At 44.3% G+C, this 23660-nt stretch overlaps 1 long non-coding RNA gene across 4 annotated transcripts in view; it reads right to left on the bottom strand.

Moving 5' to 3' along the window:
• The window catches only part of LOC146350383 (uncharacterized), a 57346-nt gene extending 34068 nt beyond the window's left edge, over nt 1–23278 (bottom strand). For all 4 annotated transcript variants that reach the window (XR_014789269.1, XR_014789271.1, XR_014789272.1 and 1 more), the window contains exon 1: nt 19100–23278. This is a non-coding gene — a long non-coding RNA (uncharacterized LOC146350383). The remainder of the gene's footprint in view (nt 1–19099) is intronic.
• Between the last annotated feature and the right edge of the window lie 382 nt (nt 23279–23660).

The following is a 23660-nucleotide window of genomic DNA, read 5'->3' as shown; positions in this document are numbered from 1 at the left end:
GCCCAAGTAGTAGCAAGACAAGATAAGAGATTAACAGTGCAGTCGTATGCATTTTGTACTTAAAATTAATTCCTACTTTGTTCAAAGGTATTTACTGCCATGTAACCATAACAGCAGCCTGAAAAGTGCACCAGGTTTTACTCAGCATGGAAGGCTATGTACAGAGCTGTGCCAGACAATTCTGTGACAAGAAAAGCTGGAATCTGCAACCTGTATAAATTATGCAATTTGAGAAAAAAAATGCACAATTTCTGTTATTAATCATTTTCAACCATCAATTTCACATTTTAAGCTATTTTCAATGATATATGAATTGTCAAAAAAGAGGATATATATATATATATATATATATATAACCAAAAAGAGGACAGAAGAAGACACTAATTTGCATAAATTTGCATAGGCTAATTCATATGTATAGAGAAAATTTAGGAATTATTATTATAATTCAAACTAGGGATGGGCGGATTCCCTCCCTGTCATTCTGCAGGGGAATCCGCCCGCTGGGGGAGGCGATCTGTCCCTGCCCCCGTAATCCATCCAGGGATTGCATTTAGGCTAATCTACCAGCTTTATGGCTGCAAATGGCGCCCACTACACCATTTGCATCCGGAGACTTAGCACAGCGATACTGCACAGCAATGGCTGCTGGCCGTATCAATATTCAGTAGTGATGCAGAGCAGGTGGCTGGCTCCACAGGATCAACGCAGAGACGGATCTGACCCAGACAGATTCCAGGGAAAGGCAGAGGTGAGTGCTCCATTTCGCCATGGGCCCCAATGGGGCCAGATTCTTGGAATCTGGCCTCATTGGGGTCTGTGGCAGAATTCTCCCCCATCCCTAATTCAAATAGAAATACAGTACATCTCACCTTAGTGTGGAAGACTATGATCAGGTAAGCTGTGTGCCTTGCTCAGGTAGCTGTCCAGCTGCTGTTGATGGGCAACTTCAAAACTTAGTTCTTCTTTCTGATGGTTCTTTATATTTAAACCAGATTTGGACTGGACAGCCTTTCAAATAAACAATGCCTTCAAAACAGAGAACAGTCCTCTAGCAGCCTGTCAAAAAGAGGACTGTCCTCTGTAAAAGAGGACACATGGCCACCCATATATTGCCACCATCACACACTCTCAAGCATGTCTTTCCAGCAATAGGAAATAGAAACCTCCAGGTTAAACAAATAAAACTTGAGTATTCCTCCAAATACCACATTCTGCCCTTCTTCTGCACTCCCTCGGAACTGAAGCATACTTACAACCTTGGCTCCACAGTCCCATGCCCAATCTGCCATGATAACTACCAGTACTGGAGGTCACATAAGTTGATCCGCTTGTGAAGAAGCCAGTCAGAATCCTGGATTGCTCCTTTGTCTTTGGGAGACTGCCCTATGACTTCCATTCAGTTGCTGTTATTTTACTTATATAGATTGTACATGACACTGGCAGAGTCAGGGATGGAGTACTGTTCAGAAATATTTTGAGCCAAACTATACAGGACAAATAGTACCGATGTGGGAGAATTTCATTTGGTCTATATTTTTAAGCAAACTGACCTAATTTCCACTGCTGAGATGAATAAGGTGATCAGAAGTCAGTTTTCCTTCAGTTCAGGCTGCATATGTCTCCAAATGTTTCAGTGTAGTTCTTGGTTCCAAAATGCTTACAAAAATGCTTATTTTAGGGGGAAATGCATACAAAAATGTATATTTTGGGGAAAAGTGCATAGAAAAATGTAGTTTATGGAAACTGCATACAAAATGAGTATGTCAGGGAAAATGCATACAAAACTGTGTATCTGAGGCGTAAATGTGCATGATTTAAATGCAAATTTTCATGCGTTTTTATTTTTACTTCTTTACTCCCACAGAAAACAGGATAAAAAGGACTTATGATGGAACTCATTCAAAACTGATATGGACCAGAAATAGACTGATCTGTCTTCTGAGCCATGTTATACTCTTCAAATAAATACAGCTTTATCAGGCTGCCACCCTGAGCAGAGAGGGTGAGAAGGGAGAGGTGGCTCAACCCTTTTGCCTCCCACTGTTTGTCTACTCAGTATTCCCCTCCCCGATCTGTTTTTCTTTTTCTGTGAGGGAAGAGGTTTGTGAAACTCCTCCCCTCCTCTTTGCTACTTTTGCACTCTCGATTGCAGTAACTGAGGCTGTTTCATTTTCAGTAAATACAAACCAAACAGATATTTATTAAGCATGGTTCACTGAATATAGCTATTAAAGAAACTTAATAGCTACAGATGAATTTGTGAGCTATGTGTGTTTAAAGAATCTTTCTTTTAAATTTGAGTGAACATAAGAGGTGCCTTGCTAGATCAGATGAAGGTCATCTAGCCTAGCATTCTGTTTCCAACGGGATAGCCAGAAGCTTCTGGGAACCTCACAAATGTTCATGAAGACAAACACCTTTCCCTCTTTTGTGTCACCAGCATCTGGTTTTCAGAGAGGAAATGATTGTCAAAAGAGGAAAGATTAAGGGTTGTTATGAGTGAAGATAGTCAATGCTAAAACCATCTTTTTGCCAATAACATCGACTGATTCTAAATAGCAAGTTTTACAGAGCAACCCAACTGTGGGAACAGGAGACCTGAAGGTGAAAGAACCACCTTATCCAAAGGCATGCTGGGCTTGCACCACCAGGAAGAAGCAGATTTTCCTTCCTTCCATCCCGTTCTCTCTCTGTTTTTAAAACCAATTTCCCTCCCATTGGGACAAAAATAGTGTATATAAGTGAACTGCCAAGCAGGTTATTGTGTAGTATTTTGGGAAAATTTAAGAGAGAAAAATATGTAAAAATCTGAAGAAGCCAGGATGCAGAGGAACCAGACTCCAGGGACAAAAGAATCTGAACTGTAAGCAAGAAGGCTGGAGGTTTCATTGTCAATGGACTAGGATGATAAAATTTGCTGTGTTGCTAGGTCTTGGCTAAAGTAGGGAAACACTCTAGACCAGGTTTAGATGGGTGCATTTTCTCATGTTATTTTCACTTCCTTACTGCTCTTATGGTTACCTGCTAAAACTTTCAAAATATGTTCCCCCTCCCCTTTAGAAATATCATCACAATGTGTTTAATTGCTGTCTTTCAAGACCTTTAGTAACGTCTCTGTCTCCGCCACCCCCCGGTTTAATCTTAGTCTGATGCCTTGATTTACTTCCCACAGATAATTGCCTTCCCAAACTGCCCATTAAAGTGAGTTGGCTAGGTAAGTAAGTAAAAAAAGGTGAAAGGACCTGTTTGTGGAGGCATCCAGAAAAAAAGGACATTCACTTTGTGTAAGTGGTACAATTCACCAGCGCAGTTAAGTTAACTGGTCTGTTTGCCTTTCTTCCTCCTCATGGTACAGGCTACAATCCATGCAGTTACAAGTACCTTATCATGTTCACAATCATTGTCATAGGTTAAAAACAAAACACCCCCACCCCCCCAGCTTATCATGAGTTTGGAATGGGCAGAGCTGGCTGGGTCAGTCATGGGAGTCTAGATTACTGCCATTTCTGGGCGAGCACCTGACTATTGCCACATGTTGTTGTTGTTGTTGTTGTTTTAAATCTGTTTATTTTTGTGAATGGGGCAGTAAAATGGAGGGGTCATTTTGGCTTCTCTTCTTAGGAAACTAAGCCTTCATTCCACTGGAGGCTGCTAAAGAGACTGCGGGTGGCTCTTAGTTCTGCAGTCTTCTTGAGCTAAACCAGAATGGTGTGACCACACTTGGGATACTGTGTCCAGTTCTGGTCACCACACCTAAAAAAAGATAGTGTAGAGCTGGAGAAAGTACAGAAAAGGGCAACTAAAATGATCAAGGGGCTGGAGCATCTCCCCTAAGAGGGAAGGTTACAACAGCTGGGATTGTTTAGCTTGGAAAAAAGGAGGGTAAGAGAAGACATGAGAGAAATGTACAATACTACGCATGGTGTGGAGAAAGTGGATAGGGAGACATTTTTCTCTCTCTCTCAAAATACTAGAACCTGGGGTCATCCCATGAAGCTGATTGGTGAGAGATTCAGGACAGATAAAAGGAAGTACTCCTTCACACAGCGCACAGTTAAACTATGGAATTCGCTACCACAGGATGTAGTGATGGGCACCAATTTGGATGGCTTTAAATGAGGGTTGGACAAATTCCTGGAGGAAAAGGCTATCAGTGGCTACTGGTCTTGATGGCTATGTGTTACTTCCAGTACCAGAGGTTGTAAACCTATGTACACCAGTTGCTCATACCCTGCTTATGGCTTCCTGGTCGACAGCTGGTTGGCCACTGTGTGAACAGAATGCTGGACTAGATGGAGCCTTGGTCTGATCCAGCATGGCTCTTGTTATGTTCTTAAGTTTGGGATATAGACCCAGGGATAGCACTAGCCATAAATGAGCCCCCTGCCATTTTAGGAGACTAGTGCTGTGAGTGTCTTAGGATCCTCTTTTTCCCTAGAACTTCATGCCCACCTCAGATATCCTAATGACTTCTTCATATCAAAACTCTGTACATCAACCTACTATAAGCTTGGGTTTTGTTTATGTCGTGGGATTTGAAACTCCTTTGGTCCTTGGATCGAATTCCATTTTGGAGAAGGTCTTGGGGGCTGCATTCCAGTGGTGGGCATGGCCAAAGGAAAAGGGATGGGTCCAGAGGCAAAAGGGGCGAGGCTAAAGGCAAAAGGGGTGGTGCCAAATAATTGGTGGTCCAGGGGAAGGGGGCGTAGCCATCTAGGGAAACCTGGAGGGCTGGATCGAGACCCCTGGTGAGCCAAAAGTGGGCCTTGAGCCTGAGGTTCTGCACTCCTGGCTTAAGAAATAAGGCCCATTGTATTTCTCTTCTGTGGAGCTCACTTCCTAGTAATCGGGTTTTTAAGTGCAGCCTTTAAGCAATAGTCATGATTGAATGTATATTACCCAAACGACTGGAGATTCATCAGGCACTAATATGTTATCACAAGCGTGTGGTATAGAGATGCCGGTAATACATTTATTCAAAATATTAACTGAGCTGCATTTAAAAAACAAACAAACTGTGGCACAGTTTGTAACGTAATATTGCTATAATATTGTTCTATTTTCCTCCAGTAGGAGGATTTGAGTACTTAACCTAGCCTGTTGTACTCACAGAGTAATCCAATTTGATGTTTGGAACAGCGAGCCCTCCTCCTCCAGTTAGATCTTGTGGAATATTTAAATGAGTTGTAACTGCTTTATTATCCCAAATGAAATTTGTTGTTATGCTTTGCCTTTCGTTCAATGTGCTTTTGGCTATGCGTCAGGATGTTCTGGAACAGAAAATTAAGCTTTGGCATTGTAAGCATTCTGTTCTGCTATGAAAACAGAAGTGATAACCATCTTTTCTTTGTTGTCGTTTGATAACTGAAACTGGCTTGCTAAATGGACTGTAATGGTTTCTCCAAGCCACACTGAAATTTGTGTCACACCCCATTTGCTGGGATTGGAGAAGGAGACAGTTTTGAATGTGACCAATAACAAAAGTGTGTGTGTGTGTGTGTGTGTGTGTATTGCTCCCAAAAGCAGCCTTGGAGAACTGCAAAGGTACGGTGTTGCTTATGACTGATATAGTTTCATAACTTCTACTGCTTGTATGGGTGCCTACTTGATCTTCACTGTTCACCATACAGTTTTTGAAACAAAAAGGGAGTACTGGAGGTATGGTGGTGTTACACTTTCCTCTCATAAGAATGTTGACCTTATAAAAGGCTACCCTGAAACTTCCTACCACCCAGGGAAATTGGGAATACAAAACAATGTTCTGTTCATTTGATTGCATTTATCCATTCTAAAAAATGAAAATAAAGTGGGGTAGGGTGGGGTGTGTGTGTGTGTGTGTGTTCATGTATGTGAATTGCCTTCATTGTTTTGTTTTTTTCAATGTGAAATTATTTTTATACGTATTAATTGATTTTTTCATTAAGCTAAGCTGATTACTTTATGTTTCCCGGAACAATTACAAATGTTGTTCAACCAGCTTTAAATTATCAGATGACACATAGGTACTCATCATTTCTCTTGTATTAGGTTAAACTTGTATTAGAATAAGATCCTCCAAAGCTGTATCAATTTTTTTACTAGTTCTTACGCTAATGAACTCTAATCAGACATTGATGATGATGATGATAATCCAGTCAAAGGAACCTGGATCCAAATAACTGCTTTTTGCACACCCAAATTTGGGTCTGTCCAATGGGATTTATTTTTTAACAGTTGTCACAAGTTGGCCTCTAATAGCTATCATATCACATTTGAAAATGTACTTGGTTTCAAGATACATTTGCCATATGACATTGTACAAGAAACACAAGCCCAGTGTCCTCTTGGGCATGTGGAACCAGTGCAGACCTCCTTGGAATCCTGGTTATTCTGTACATAAAAGGTAATTTGAAGGAGTGGATCCCAAAAACAGTTTACCAAGGGATAACTTTCTATGATGGACATGGGGAACCAGTAATATGTATGTATGCAATTTATTTTGAATCTTTCTATGCTGCCTTTTAAGGAAAAACTCTCAGGATTGCATACCAAAAAATGGCAAATATATATAAAACACTGCAGCAATAAAATAACAGAAACAGACGTTTTAAAAAGCAGAATGGATCAAACCATAATCAAGACAACTTTCAATACGTGCTGGAGTATCCAGGAAATGCAACGGTCTTGGTCTGATGCCAAAATGACACCAAAGTTGATGTCAGGTGAACTGCTCTGAGGAAGGCATTTCACAGATGGAAAGCCACAACTGAAAAGACCCTGTCCCTGGTCAACATCCACCTAACTTGGTGATGGTGGAGGGACACAGAGAAGGGCCTCAGATGATGACTGAAGAGGTGTATGTGATAGAAGGCAGGCTGGGAGATGATGTAAACACGAATTGTCCACATATTTCCCTCTTATATTTGCATCCAATCAGAAATCAGGAGAGCAGGGAAGTGGTAAAATTTTCCTTATCAGCTGATGTTGCAGATGTCTTCCCACATGGTCATCTGAATTCATTCTGATATTCTTGCTTCTGTATCTTAACTACTACTAGTATTTCATACTGATGGAGGAACTCCCAGACATTTTCCCAGTTCTCTCTCCTCCCACACCCCACACAAATCAGGAAGAACTTGAATCACTTTTTCAGCCACTCAAAGTCTGGAAAACTGACTCACACCCCTTCCAGTGATGAATCTCAACTACTTAGGCAACTCCAAGGGTTCCCCATGGGGGATACCTTTTGCCCCTCCCAGTTCTTCAGGCACAACTCTTCAAAACCACTGTCCTAGGCACAGCAGTTGAGAAACATCTCTGTTGTTTTGCCTGGGGGAGAGGTGATTTGAAGGAATCCCCTGGAAAAATTGGGGGTGGGGCAAAAGCCACCCCACACAGGGGACCCTTGGGGGAAAGAAGGTTCCCTGTGTGGGTAGGCTTTTGTTTCCCATCCCTAGTTTGCCAGGACCAGCTGTTCTAAACATCTCCCTAGGCTAGGCAAAGCTTTGGGAAATTACAGCTGGGGAAATTGCTGCTAGGTGGCAAAAGCTCACCCCTTCAGGGGACCCTTAGCACAAGAGATTCTCATGCAGGGGAGGGCCTTTACTCTTTAGCAGCAGTTTTCCTGGGAGTAGCATTTCAAAGTAGGCCTTAAGTGGGAAGGTCTTTTCCACCTTTGGTTTTAATTTGAGCTGGAGAAGACTTGGGGGCCTCCGAACGCTCTTCTCTTCACTGAGGGGAGCATTCCTGAGCTACCAACACTGTACAGAATCCTCTACCTGACTGTTGTCAGCCTCTGACTGCTGCTAGAGACACCTGGAATGTCCTCTGCCAGTCTTCTCAGCAGCACTGTTCCTGCTGCCATCACTCCCCCTCCCCCTTGGCAGAGTCTGGCTTCTTCAAGTACTAGAGAGGAGGCAATGGGGGTTCAGATCTGGAAATGAGCTTTGGTGGCTGCAATTCCCTGAGGGTTCTTTGTTCCTCTTTCTGCCCAAATAAAGCAGGTGGCACCAGCATGGTTGGATAGCTGGGAAACAGCGGTGCTGATGAATGGGTTGGAACAGTACTTTCCAACTGGCTATACTACGTATGCTCCCAGATGGAGGACTCTTAGGGCATCTGTACATTAAGGAAAAATCCTGCAGACTTACCGTGGATTTTGCTTCCGTTTTCTTTGCAGGATCACTATGGGCTCATTAGACAGGGAGCATCTGATTGGGAATTAAACCTGCCCTTTTCTGGCAATGCTCTATTGCCAGAAACAGTGCCATCTAGTGGCTGCTAATATTTCAGGTTAAATTTTATTTCATCTTATCTCTGAACGTTTAAAAAGAAGGATGAAGCTCAAAAAGTGTGGGAGGTGATCTGGAGGTTGACGACGCTATGTAAAGGACCCGGAAACTTCTGTGAGTGACCAGTCATGAGAATGCAATAAAAGCCATGTGCAGAAATGCTCTTAATGCTATTGACCAGAAGGCATTATACAGCTATTAAGGATATTGGAGGAATCTGTTTGGGGATTGGAGCAAGGTGAGCTTTGCTGGCTCGACACCCCATCCCCAAACTCCAGTTCGACATCAACCAGCTGGCTCAATTCGGGCCTCACTGAGTCGGGCCAGATGGCAGATTTTCTGATGGTGCAACAGCAAGGGAGGAAAGAGAGGGGAGCCCCTCTCATCCTCCTGCCCTCAGTGTTGTGCTACCACTTTTGCTGCTTCCCATCCCGAGCAGCAGGACATGCTCCCCTCTCATCCTCCATTTTGCACACAGTCGAGTCACTGAGCGCGAGTCTTTTGTTCGCCCTCCCCCCAACCCTGCCTCTGTGCAAGTGCGACTGGCTCTTTCTCCCTCTCCTGGGACCCAAGAGGGGGAGAAGGAGCCAGCTGCGCATGGTGGCAGAGTTTTTTTGCACACAACAGTGGTGGCTGGTGCTGGGGACTCCTGCTGCCACTGCCCACTGCCATTTTGTGGGAAATAAAAGTTCCCAGGTTTGGGAAACTTCACTGTGGCTTGGCTCACTGAGCTGAGTCCATTACAGGGATCCATCAGGCCCCCAGAGGGCCAGATTTCCCCACAATGGACAACCCTAACAGCTACTCCATCATTTCTTCTGTAACAGAATGTGTGCATTAAGAAAAAAAGGTAGAAGATCTGGTGGAAAAACATGGCAGGGTTGTAAGTAGAAGGTGATATCTGGACCCCTGGTGAATGAGGCAGAGCGATGGTGTGATAAAAGCCTCATCTGGAAGCAGCCTAACTGTCATAGTGAGTTGATAGCGGCTTCAGCCAGCCAGAGTTGTTGGAACACACAGGGCTGATTCACAGGTTCCTGTGTGAACCAGCCTGCATAATTATTTCTTGGATGTCTTGGAAGTAGGGATTGGGGAGGGGGGTCAATCAGTTTGCATTTTAATGAGAACTGAGCTAATCTTGCCCTTTCAAACCACTGTGTGAACCTTCAAACTCAGCTAACCTTCGAATGTTGTCCTTCTCTGAATTTGGCAATGGAGTTCTCCAGTAAAAAGAAAATGCATACAAAATGCATATATTAGGAGAAATTATGTTAAAAGTACATTATATTAGTAAAACTGCTTGAAAAAATGTGCATATTGGGCAAAAACACATACAAACATGCAGGTATTTGGAGAAATATGCACAATAATGTTTATAAGTTTTCATGCGAACTTTAAAAATATTCTCAAAGTTTGGTACAAACTGAACTTAAGAATAGACAATTGAGAAACCAAAACTGACAGATTGGCTATCCCTAATTGCAAGTGTTTTCAGACTTTGCTAATGCTATAATTATAATGCTATAATACTACTTTATTATCATGCGATAATACCACATAAACTGTACCATCACTTTAAGCACTTCTCTCTACAAGGCGACGGCTAACGTTCACTGAGTTTGTGGAGTCACAGATCATATGTGATTGTCAACACCTTTGTACCTTTTGCCCTGGCGCATGCCTCTGCTCCCCAATGGAAGACAATCGTGTGGACCACCCTGCCTAAGATAGCTTTGTCATGCCTCCTCTCAACAGTGCAGGCTAGAGGAGGACTAGAAAGTCCTACACTGCTTGGGACTGCAATACCTGACAGAGTGCCTCTTCCAACACGCACCTACCTGTACACTATGCTCAACATCTAAGGTCCTCCTCTGGCTTCCTACTCTGAGGGAAGCTCAGAAGACAGCAACAAGGGAGAGGGCCTTCTCGATGGTGGCCTCCCAATTATGGAATGATCTCCCCAATGAGACCCACCTGGATCCAACATTGTTACCTTTTTGGCGCCAGGTCAAGACCTTTCTCTTCTCCCAGGCGTTTGGCAGTATATGATGAGTTTTAATTCATCCTGGATTTGTCTTATGGTTACAGTTGATTGCTTGAAGTCATTTTTAGATATATGTTGCCTTTGTGTATATTGTCTGATCATGTTTTTTTTTAATGTGAATGGCTTTTAATGTCTGTATACTGTATTTTTAGTGTTTCTAATCTCTGTAAACTCCCTAGAGAGCTTTGGCTATGGGGTGGTATAGAAATGTTAATAATAATAATAATAATAATAATAATAATAATAATAATAATAATATAGAATGACCCAAATTCCTATCCATATTTGAGTACACTTAAACAGAAGTTTCACAACAAACTGTGGCAAATTCTTAAAGTGATGGGAGTACCAGACCACCTTACCTGTCTCCTGAGAAACCTGTACGAGGGTCAAGAAGCAACAGTAAGAACCAGACATGGAACAACCGAGTGGTTCAAAATTGGGAAAGGAGTACGACAAGGCTGCATATTGTCACCCTGCTTATTTAACTTATATGCAGAGTACATCATGAGAAATGCCGGGTTGGATGAATCAGAGGTCGGAATTAAGATTGCCGGGAGAATTATCAACAACCTCCGATATGCAGACGATACCACCCTAATGGCAGAAAGCGAAGAGGATCTCAAGAGCCTCTTGTTGAGGGTGAAAGAGGAGAGTGCAAAAGCTGGTTTGAAACTCAACATTAAAAAAACGAAGATCATGGCATCTGGCCCCATCACTTCCTGGCATATAGAAGGGGAAGAAATGGAAGCAGTGACAGATTTTACTTTCTTGGGCTCCAAGATCACCGCAGACGGTGACTGTAGCCATGAAATTAAAAGACGCTTGCTCCTTGGGAGGAAAGCTATGGCAAACCTAGACAGCATAGTAAGAAGCAGAGACATCACCTTGCCGACAAAGGTCCGTCTAATCAAAGCTATGGTTTTCCCAGTAGTAATGTATGGCTGTGAGAGCTGGACTATAAGGAAGGCTGAGCGCCGAAGAATCGATGCTTTCGAACTGTGGTGCTGGAGAAGACTCTTATGAGTCCCCTGGACTGCAAGGAGGTCAAATCAGTCCATCCTAAAGGAAATCAACCCTGAGTGCTCATTGGAAGGACAGATAATGAAGCTGAAGCTCCAATATTTTGGCCACCTAATGCGAAGAGAAAACTCCCTGGAAAAGACCCTGATGCTGGGAAAGACGGAAGGCAAAAGGAGAAGGGGACGGCAGAGGATGAGATGGCTAGATAGCATCACGGATGCAATGAATATGAACTTGAGCACGCTCCGGGAGAGAGCGCAGGACAGGAAGGCCTGGCGTGCTATGGTCCATGGGGTCACGAAGAGTCGGACACGACTGAACGACTGAACAACAACAACAACAAACAGAAGTTCCAAGTCCTCCCCCCCCATATAACGCCATCTCGACCCAAAATATCTATAGGCCCCATACTTCTTTGGAGGCAAGTTCCCCTGATCATGATGCTGCTTGCTGTTATTTTTTATTTAATTCTCCCCCACCTGGTGCCTAATTTTGAAACTCAAATTTTAGGTTAGCCATATGAGCAGAATTATCTGAATGACTAGAAAGTATCCGTAATAGGTTTAAAGAAGTGATTAAGCCAGTATTAAAATGGTTTAATATCCAGGTAGAGAATGTAATCATACACACATAGACTGCTCCAGTTACTTTATAATCCAATAGGTGTAAAATTGAAATCCTTGCACTGCTATAAGGAAACTATTTAAAGTAATTAGGCCACAGCTTCTGTGTTAGACATAAACATTTCCAGGATTAAAACAAAAAAGTATAATGTGATTTAAAAAAAAAATATATGGAAAAAAGTTATACAAAGTTGGTCAAAGTCAGTGCTTTTCAAAGTAATCACAGCCTCTTCTGCTTTTATGGCCTACTTAGAGTCACAGCATCACATGCAATGCAATCCTCTGGCTGCAATTCTTTGCATGCTTACCTGGGAGTAAGTTTATTGAATTCAGTGGGACTTACTTCTGAGTAGAGATGTATGGGATTGCTCTGTAAGGTTTTGTTTGTTTTAAGTCCCATGTGCCCAATGGACAGTTCTTTCTCCCCAGTGAGGGTGCATAGGGTTACATCCTATATATATCAGTCTAACTCCATTGCAGCTTATGGTGAGCTAGTAATGTTCAGTCTGACATCATGAAGTGATCACAAATTGGATTCCTTAATTAAACCACATCTAAAATCTGCAGTTATTATCTATTGCCAAATGCTGGCATGTGGTGAAACTATCGTGATTGCTTGCATTATCCAAAGCATTCTACAACTGGTTGTAAGGAAGGAAGCAGCTTTGGAAAACATGAACAAGGAACTGTAGAAGATTAGTATATCTTTTTAGTTCTTTTAGTTAAGGTTCTTTTATTGCACACTCTAGTCCTCCATCATCGAGGATGTAAGAGCTATTATTATGGGATCAAGCTTCACATCACTGCCTTACCAGGGACTGACCTTTTTCTCACAGCTAGTATGAGGGATGGGTGAGAATTTTGTTTCAGTTCATTTTTGATAAGATTCTACCCAAATCTGCAAATTTCTTCAAATGTGGGACAAAAAGAACTTGAGATTAAAAGAACTCAAATGCAGGGAAACGTTAACTGACAGATTTGTTCATCCAAGCTCAGGGCTCTGAGTGCTTAACTCTTAAAAGTATGGGTTCGATTCCCTATGTATCCAACCAAGTTAGTACTAAAATTAGGATTTCTACGTCTTTTTGTCTGAAAGGATCCTCATCTTTAACAGCTCTATGTCAGGTAGGTACACTGTGGTCCTCTCTGTGCTGGGAATAGCTGTACCCATTGAATTTGGCCTGAGCAGATGGGTGAATTTTTTGTTTCAGTTTGGTTTTGATAAGAATTTACTAAAATTTGCACATTTATTTTTTATGTGGGTTGAAAAGAACTTGTGATTTGAAAAAAAAATGAATGTGGGAGAAAGTGTCCATCCTGAGGTAGCATTAGGATTAAGTTAGATGCCATGGGTCTGGAAGTGGGAGTCCCCCTGAGCACCAGGCATAAATTCCGCTGTTCCTTTCACTGTTGGTAAAAATGATGAACTGCTGGTATTTCAAGCCAGAATACAAATACCATGAGCTAGAAGCTTCCTGATCCTAGGAGTCAGGTGACTGGGGAGGGACTATAGCTCAATGTCAGATCATGCTTCTCATGCAGAGAGTCCCAGGTCCAATCCCTGCCATGTCCAGTTAAAAGGATCAAGTAGCAGGTGATGAAAAAGGCCTCTAGCTGAGACTAGTGCTGGGCTGAATTTATCCTCCCATATTCGTGAAAGTGTTCACCCCCTGAGAAACAGACAACTGTTTTTCTCCCTCTTTTGTGGGGGTGGGTCAAATTTCTCTCAAATTTCTTTGTAGGGTGGGGGGAAAATTGTGCTTACTGGTAATAAAACAAAGAGAGCAGTATGGATGTTCTTTTTAAATTGAAATCCTTCTCCACTGTTCCCCAAAGTCTCCCCTGTGGTGCACTTCCTGGAATACTCACAAAAGGACCCCAAGATGTCCTTTCATGGGCAGTCATGGAAACATGCTGCCTGTAACCTTACCCGCATCTTTCAGCAACATTGATTGTTCTATCAATTGTGGGGTGTGGGGGAAGAGACCTTTGAAAGCAAGGACACTTGGCAGGGAGAATAATACAGTGTGCAGGGATCCGAGGATTGGCATGGCCATTTTTAAAGGGTTTTTCTTTCTTTTAAAAGGAGTTGCTTCAAACAAATAGCTTAGGCACCCCCGAGGCAGCCTTCTTTTGGAAAGCCCCTACAAGGATGTGCTTTTGCTGAAAGTAATTACAGCATGGTGTTGCTGCCCCGGAGGCTTGGGATTGCCAGTGAAGTGGTTGAAGAACACACGCACACCTTGACCTTGCCCATCCCTAAACAGCTCCTCAGAAGGTAACACTAAACCACCCTATTGAAGAGAATTTATCTGAAATTCTCTACTGTTTGGTAAATTCTTTTGTAAGAAATTCTTTTTGCCCCTCCCTCCCCAGCAAATGGTCGAAAAAACTGATAACAAAATTTTTGGCACAGCACTAGCTGAGACCCTGGACAGCCATCGCCAGTCTGAATAGGCAATACTAGAGTAGACAGACAAATAGTCTGGCTGGCTAATTCCATGCTAATTCTTGCTCTACAGCTCTGGTCTGGGCAATTTGTCACTGAAGAAAGCCAATAGGAGGCTTTGTCTCCCTGTCTGGACTACAAATCCTATTCCTTATTCCCAGCCATCCTCCTTTATGTCTAGTTACTTGCTGTGTTTACATGTGTTGGAGTCTTCATGAGAAATGGATATTTGGCAATGCTTAGTTTTAAAGCAAGACATTATAATCCAATTCTCCCAAATGGGTGTACTCACTATCTTCCTCGTGCTTGGTGGCTGTATCTGCGAGAAAATCTATGGTGAAGGCAGCACTGGAAGGATTAAATGAACCATTGTAGATACCAGAGTGGGTAAATTCAGGATGTTTTGGATGGCTAGATTTGACCCATTCCAGTAACATGTCTACTGCTTCAAAAGAGCTGTTAGAAAGATTCTCATAATTCGTGTGCCACTTCTGTTGAGGACAGTTAGCAGTTGGAAATAGGCTTCTGAAGAGGTGTCACACTTGTTCTGCACATATGCGGCAGAATGAGGTGGCAGAGCTCTGAAGTGATGGAATAGATGGAATATATCTTCAGACTGCAGGTGGAAGATCACATTTTGAAGCAGCAAGTGGTATAGTCGATGGTACCACTTCAAGATGCTTTAACCACACTCTAACGCATGTGTAGATCAGATCTTAGTAAATGTAAAAGAATAGCCTGCTTAAAACTTGATTTTTAATAGATTATTTGATCTCATAGGCCCCTTTTAGACATTTTCCTCCACATGTTCAAACAACGCCTGGAGGGGGAGTAGGGCGACCTGTGCTTCACCCCCAGCATTCCCATCCCTGCCAGCTCTACCCCCAACCTTCATAAGGCCAAAAGTCTGAAGGGAGTTTTTTCGTACATTCAACTAACTCATTTACATGAACAGGAACCCCAATAGTGCAAGGTTCCTGACCACACAAAGGATTCTAAGCAGATTAAACAGAGCCTATGAAGTATCTCCCTTCAGACTTATGGCCTCAATGTTTTAAGTTGGGATTCAAGTCAGGGGGGACAGAGGAGCAGGGGTTGGGACTTGCCTGTCCTACCTGCCCTCAATGTGTTGTTTGAATGCATGAGAGAGAAACATCTGAAGGGGTCTATACTATAGTGGATTTAACAGCAGTTATTGTAAAACAGGTGCAACTCAAAAATATTCACCATCTTTACATTCTGAATGGGCTGCATTATAGGAAGGAAGGGGTGGAAGGGAAACATTATGCTGGCATAGGGATGTCAGAGAATTCCGCCATGGATCTCAGTGAAGCCAAATGCCAGTGCATTCGGTCCCCCGAAATCCGTGGCGGAACGAAGCCCCCCGCCCCACCACCCCGCAAAAGGTGCGCGAAACGGAGCACTTACCTGGTGCCGTTCATGCTGCTTTACGAATGGCGTCTGCGGCTGCCATTCACTTCTTTATTATTGCTGTGATAGGCTACATAAACACTTATGTAGCCTACCATGGCTAAAGCAGGGACTCCATTTGCATTCCTATTTTTTTTCCATGATAGGCTATGTAAATATTTACGTAGGCTATCACGGCAAAAAAAGGGAACACAAATGGTGGCCGCCGTAGCCACCACCATTTGCATTCCTGTTTTCATTGCCATGATAGGCTACATAAATATTTACGTAGCCTATCACGGTAAAAAAACAGGGGCGCAAATGGCGTACCATTTGCGACCACCATTTGCGCCCCTGTCTTTCGCTGTGCTAGGCTACGTAAATATTTACGTAGCCTATCATGGCCAAAAACATGAACACAAATGGCGGCAGCCATAGCCACCGCTATTTGTGTCTGCAGGCTCCAGATGCCTGCGAATGCACCCGGCCGGTGGCTCCATGGAGTTGCCGTGGAGCAGAGCTGGCCGGGTTAGGATTTCGGGGGGAGGTGCGGAGCACCTCCCCCCCACCGCAAATCACCCCTGTGAAAAGGTAAGTGACTTTCATACATCCTAGCTGCAGCAGCCCAGCAGCATCCAAAATTCTGGCTGCGGCCGGCCCTGGCCGGCGGCACCGTGGAGTTGCTGCGGAGTGGAGCCGGCTGGGGAGGATTCCGGGGGGGAGGGACGGAGCTCATGTAACTTCAGCTTAGTTACGCTTAGTCATTCTTAATAACTTCCCAAAATAAAATAAAGGGCTTCGGCAGGGGTGGGGGTGGCAGCCGGGCTTTTGACCGGCTGCCATCACCGCCATTCCAAGAAAAGTAAAAAAAAAAAACCAACTACCCCCATGATAGGCTACGTGACGATTAACGTAGCCTATCACGGCTAGATTTGCAAAGTCAGCCATGATAGGCTATGTAAATCGTCACGTAGCCTATCACGGGTGACTTAAAAAAAAAAAAAGTACGTACGCAAATGGCTGCCCCCATAGGGAGCCGCCATTCGCGTTCCTTATTTGGTCGCTGTAGTCTACGTAAAGATTACGTAGACTACGGCGAAAATAAGGGCAACACTATTTGCGTTGCCCTTATTTTCGCCGTAGTCTACGTAAATCTTTACGTAGACTACAGCGACCAAATAAGGAATGTGAATGGCGGCTCCCTATGGGGGCCGCCATTTGCGTACGTGCTTTTTTTTTTTTAAGTCACCCGTGATAGGCTATGTGACGATTAACGTAGCCTATCACGGCTGATTTTGCAGATCTAGCCATGATAGGTTACGTAAATCGTCACGTAGCCTATCACGGGGGTGTTTTTTTTTTAACTTTTTATTTCGCGGCCGGGCGAGGTGAGGCACCTCCTCCCCGGCCTGAATTTCGGCCGGGCGAGGCGGGAAGCTTCCCCCCCTGGCCAGAACTTTGCGGGGAGCAGCGAAGCGCCTCCCCCCCACCGCGAAGCAAGCTGCGAGACCAGGTAAGTGACTTTTGTACACTCCTACTATGGGCACCTCATGCTGATCGCCTTTTGAAAAAAAGAAAAAAAAAGAAATGGCGATCAGCAGGGAGGAGGTGAATGGCTCTGGCCGCCATCAGGCAGCAGGGTAAACAGCCCCCATGCTGGGCTCCCCCCACCGGAATCCTCGCAGAGTGGAGCTGCTCCAGAGGTAGGGATGTCAGAGAATTCCACCACGGATCTTGGTGAGGCTGAATGCCAGTGCATTCGGCCCCCCGAACTCCGTGGCAGAATGGCCTGCCCCGCCCCCCCGCGGATCCCCCCCAGGATGAGACTCACCTGGGGCAGATCTTCCGGGCGGCAGCGGCTCTAGCAGCGGCTGCAGCGGCAGCGGCTGCGGCGGCCAGTCTTCCGACCGGATGCTGCCGCCGCCGCCATTTCCACTCTTGTAAAATAAAAAAAGAAAGAAAGAAAAAGAAAGAAAGGCATGATAGGCTACGTAAATATTTACGTAGCCTATCATGGCTAGGTTTTAAAAAAAATAATAAAAAAGGCATGATAGGTTCCGTAAATCTTTACGTAGCCTATCATGGCTGGGTGGGTTAAAAAAAAAAACCGCGTACGCAAATGGCGGCAGCTACGGCCGCCGCCATTTGCCTTCCTTATTTTTGCCCTCTTAATCTACGTAAATATTTACGTAGACTATGATGGCGAAAATCAGGGGGAACGCAAATAGCATAGCGGGCACTATTTGCGTGCCTTTTTGATTCCCTGTTTTAGCCTACGTAAATATTTGCATACGCGTTTTTTTTTTTTTTACCCAGAGCCCTCCACTGCCGGAAATCCAGCTGCGGACAGCTCTGGCCTGGCCGGGCCGGGCCTGGCCGGCTGCTCTGCGGAGTGCTGTGGAGCACAGCCGGCCTCGGATGATTCCGTGGGGGAGGAACGGAGCGCCTCCCCCCCTGGCGAGGATTCCGGGGGGAGGGATGGAACGCCCCCCCCATCAACATAATCCGCAAACAGGTAAGTGACTTTCATACATCCCTATCCAGAGGATTCTGGGGGGGGGGGAGAACGGATAACCTCCCCCCCCCCAGATTCCCCACCGGAACTGAGTGTGGGGAATCCATACATCCCTCAGCATAGCGAACCATTCTCAGTTACAGCTGCACTCTCCATACAATCCATCATTCTTCTTAAACATTATTTTCTCTATATATAATGTGTCCTATTATCATATCCATTTTTATGTGGATGTATTTTACTATTCCCAATGGTTTACCCGTATTGGGATGTCCACTAATGGTGACTGATGATTGATAATACATAGAGGTGTGTGTGCGTGTAGGATAGGACTGATGAAGCAGAGGAATGCACAACCTCTGAAGGACAGTGGGATGGTGAAAAAAACATATTTTGCAAATTATGGGCATTTGAAATGGTGAAGCTACACAGTTGAGGAGGTACTGTGAGCAGAGAGGGGTATTAAAGGGATGGACACAAATGCTTGGATTGAAATTAGGCCACATTTATTGAAATATCTGCAAAGGGGAAAACCTAGGCTGGGTACTGAACTGTGCCAGTGGCTAGCTGGCACTATAAGGGGCGAAAACATAGACAGCCTGAGGAGTGGCGTGACAGCATCACCACCCCTCAGGACTGCCCCTTATGGGGAAGGCAGACCTTCTCCTGTCACCCCCTCCTGGGCCGCAAAGCTCCTGGGTGAGGGAGGTGAGTCGTTCTCACAGACAACCCTTATCCTAGGGATGGACGAAAGTCCCTTACCTGGTCCCGCAGCTGTTTTCGGTGGGGGGGAGGCACTCCGTTTCTCCCCCTGAAATTCTTGGTGGGGAGGAGGCGCCCCACCCCTCCTGGACGAAATTCAGGCCAGGGGGGAGGCGCCCCATCCCTCCCCGCCGAAATTCAGGCCGGGGGGGAGCGCCCCGCCTCTCTGGCTGTGAAAGAAAAAAGTTATGTAAAAAACCCACCAAAAACGCGATAGGCTACGTAACGATTTACGTAGCCTATCATGGTTAGATTTTCAAAGTCAGCCATGACAGGCTATGTAAATCTTTACGTAGCCTATCATGTGTGACTTTGAAAAAAAAAAAAAGCCTTATTTGGGCATGGGTAGTCTACGTAAAGATTTACGTAGACTACAGCGAAAATAAGGGCAACGCAAATAGCGCCGGGACCCGCCGCCGAGAGGGACATTCGCACGAGGTAAGTCCCATCCCGGGGGGGCGGGGGGTGTCGGAGAATTTCCCCACCAATTTCGGGGGCCCGAATGCATTGACATTTGGCCTCCCGGAGATTCGTGGAGAAATTCTCCGACATCCCTCACCAAGCCTCAAAACCTGTTCGGGAGGCCTCAGGTGTCACCTGTCACCATATCAGTGCCTCTGAAAATTCCTACATTCCCCCCAAAAGGGTAACCGGTTAGAACCCACACTGCTCAAGGGAGGGCGGGAAGGCCTCCCGAACAGGTTTTGCAACACTACTAACACTTCAACACACATGTTTGATCTTTTTTGGGATCTGACCGTACGCTGGGCAGCTATTCACCTGGCAAGCTGCAGTAGGGTCTAGTCCCCTTCTTCAATTCTCCAGTTGCAGGTCTGACCGTACGCAGGGGGACAGTCTCCCGGTGTGTCCACAGTAAGGTCTAGCCTGAGTCTTCTTACTGCTTTTTCAGAATGATTTTTAAAGGATTTTCAGGATTTCTGTTTACAGTCTACTCTCCCCCTCTCGCTCTCTTGACTCGTGTCTAGTGTATCCAGGGTTTAACTCCAGCTGCTTTCATAGCTGTGGGGGTGGAAAGTATGACAGTTTTCAGTCTTCTCTATCTGGGAGTCAAAGGGTTATTTTTCCCTCTTTAACTCATACTTTAACTCTTGGTTGGAAAGGATGAACTTCTGTGATGGGAATGGCTTATTTTCTAAGACAAAGCGACGCTGGGCTTGAAGAACTTTGCTCAGTGTTTGAACTTCTTGTTTAAGGCTAACGTTTGCTTGCTTTTGATGCTGCTCCAGTGTCAATTATGAAGTCAATGTCACGGCCCCTCACAGTTAATGTCACGGCCCTTCTCAAGCTGTCTCCCTTTTTGCCCATTCTGGCCCCTTTGGTTTTTTCCTTTGTGTATTTGATTTATTTTATTTGGGCATTTATGCTACTAATGTCCATCTTGTCCACACTGGGCACACTGGTTCTTTTTTAAGAATCTTCTGCCTCTGCCGGGTCTTCTTCTTTTCTTCTTTCATCCATGTCTTCTTGGGCCTCTGGGTTGAGGGAGGTATACTGGCGATAGGCATTTGAAAGACGCTCCAAGTACGCTCTGGGGCCTCGGTGGCACCTTGCAGCACTTTAGACACTTTGGTCATATTAACTGACTTCTTTATACCTGCTTTCATGGCTTCTAACAGCAGGGTTTGATACTGGGTGAGGCGCTCTAGCCCCACTTGTGTTTTGGGATTCCAGCGGGGGGGGGGGGGTACTTACAAGGAGGCTTTATTGGGTAACTTACAGCACACAGGCGTACTTAATGGTTGGATCAGACAGCTTCTCTGAACCACGAGCTATTGGGCTAAATGGGTTATTTATACCATACATGTTACCCATGAGGCAGCACAACACTAGCAAGCATTTTCAGCATAGGCTAGAAGTGTTTGGTTCTCAGGCACAGCTTCCTGTAAACAACTTCGCTTCTCAAAGTGCTTGATAACACTTTTATTTATTAGTATGGGAAGACAAATTTTTTCTTTCTTTTGCTTTCTTTTTCTTTGCTGATCTGCCTGTATTGCAGATCATGTTTCAAACTTTTTATATAAAACTTTCTGATCCATGCACCAGCCTTGTCTCTTTATTTATCTTTTTCAAGTTAAACTTACTTAAACTTTTCTGCCTTACACTAGTCCCACTGACACACATTTGGGATAGGTTCTTCTTCTCCTTCTAGTTAGATTTTCTTTATCTTAAAGAACTATTACATTATTGTGGCTACTTTACCCCAGGTAATAAGCTCCAGGCACAATCAGCTGCTTTTAATTTACCCTGGGGGCAACTATGGCCAAGCTTCTTTTCTACAAATGTTTTTTCTTTGCCTCTTGCCTTTTTTTTCTTTTCTTTTTTTCCCCTCTCTATCTGTCTTTTACTTTCTCTATTCTTTCTTTTCTACTTGCTTTTGTCTTTTCTCTTTGTCATCTATTGGGAACCACACTTAGTATCATTTGGAGTTGCAACTAACACTAATCTGTAAATATCACATATATTTTATGATATTTAAGAAATCATAAAATATACACAACAAACTTTTTCTGCAATTTAACACAATGAATGGAAAACACTTTTTGCATGGTAAGGCATGATGGAGCAGATCCAGCAATTATACTGCTCTTCTGGCTGAAAGCTCAGGGCCCATTAAAATTAAGGGACGGGCATACCCACACACGCAAAGAGTTCTAGGTCACCATTTTTGCATCGGCAACTCTATGCTGCATGAGTTCTAGCAGAAGGAAATTTAAAAGTTATAGATCAAACTTAGCCTGCTGTACACTGAGCTGACTACAAACACAGACACATGGTCTACAGCGATGAGAGTTCAAGTTTATCCAAAGCTTCACAGCACTGTCCATGGCAAGTCTTTGACAATTTAAAATTTTAGTTCATGTGCAGAGTGTCTCTAAAAAGCCCAGATGATGATGGAGGCAAACAGAGAAGGCTCTGGGCAATGAAGATGCGACGTTTCCAGCAAAGGCTCTCCACTTTTGCATCAGTTTAAAAAGGGGAAGTGTGGCCCTACACCCCTTCTGATAGACAAGGGCCTTTAACATTTTAGCAAGGCCTCTGTCTAAACAGAGCGGCACAGCTCAGCTCTCTAGCCGTGATGCTTTAACTTGGGCAACTTCTCTGTAAATTTTATTTTACTTCTGTCAGGTTCTCTCACAGACATTTTAAAAACTTACTCTTTTTTTTCTTTTAACCTGGTACACGAAAGCACTGAAACACTGAGTGCCGAAACTCAGGACGCTGGGGAGTGATGGGCATCGCCTTATACTTGCATTTTTCAGGCAGCCATTAATCTTCGGGGAGGCGGTGGGGTGATTTGCAGGACTTCAAAGGCAAGCTTCTCAGTTTGTTTGTATTTGTAAATCCCAAGCTTAAAACAGGACACGATGAGGTACAGGGCAGCCAAATTCTTGCTTTGGCACGGGCAACAAATAACTCGGGTCAGCTTTCTTCGCTGGGGTCTCAAACAGGAAAACAGTCTTAATTTAAAGTTGTAACATCACTGACAGCGTCAGCCAGCCAGCTACACAGATCTCATTGTTTTTTAAGACAGTTGCTCCAATATTTTCTTTTCTTCTCAATCAGGTTGGGTCTTTCAGCTTACACAGTTTATTGCAGCTTTCAGGAGCATGGTAGTAGCGTGATTTTGGCTTGGCCAGGAACATGCTGTCTGGTTTCTCGGTCTCTTTAGCACACACACTTAGGCAGTGTAACACTGGACACTCAAATCAGTGAGATTTCTTTATTGCAGGGAATCCCACGGCAAAAGCTTAATGGTTACGCTCTTCAGAAATCATATAGCCGATGGTCAGTAGCTACAGGCTCTATGCAATTTTAACACAGTTCAAAGCTAAACACGGTTACCTTGACAGAGATCTTCAACATGGTCTTTCCGCTTCATTCTGCTTTGGGACAGTCTTATGGCACACTTTTCACTCGAAGAGGGGTCTAGCCTGTGCTCTGGGGGCTGATTCTTCACCTTTATTTTCTATTTTGCCTTCATCTTCTGGGTCTTCATTTTCAGTTTCCATTTCTTAGGGATTTTATCTCAATTAGGCGAGGTGATGATGTTGCACAACTCAGAACGTTGTGGGCAATTTTCCTGCCCCCCCTCTCTCGGCGCGCTAGGCTAACAGCTACTTCTTTGGCCTTACACTCTCACGCTCCCACGCTTTGTTAAAAGCCAGACTGTCCTGCAACATTTTTTTAATTAACAGCCTCAGATCTTTTTTTTTTTTCCCTCTCAGCTCGACCTTGAGCTTTTTGCTGTTTTCTCTTTCTATTCTGAATCTTTTTTTTAAAAAAAACTTTTTCCTTCTTTGTTTGACATACATCTCAAGGGGGTGCAAGGTTTGCTTCCCCCACCACCCATAGCCTCCCTCTTAAATTGAAGACAGACACAATTAGGGAATGGGAATTGGTCAGTGAGTAAGGGGTCTCACTGGCCGACACAAGAGGATTTTTCACACCACGCACTTTGCTACTGGCCTGGGCACCCGGACGGTCAACGGTATGCCTCAGAAACCGCAGTAGCCACTCACACAATCATCAATCTCTCCAC

This window comes from Heloderma suspectum, chromosome 3 (assembly GCF_057233095.1).
Source record: "Heloderma suspectum isolate Gila_16-S chromosome 3, 16-S_ref, whole genome shotgun sequence".
In the NCBI taxonomy this organism is placed as follows: domain Eukaryota; kingdom Metazoa; phylum Chordata; class Lepidosauria; order Squamata; family Helodermatidae; genus Heloderma; species Heloderma suspectum.
Note: the sequence above shows the minus strand (reverse complement) of the source record. Positions and strands in the feature narration are given on the sequence as shown.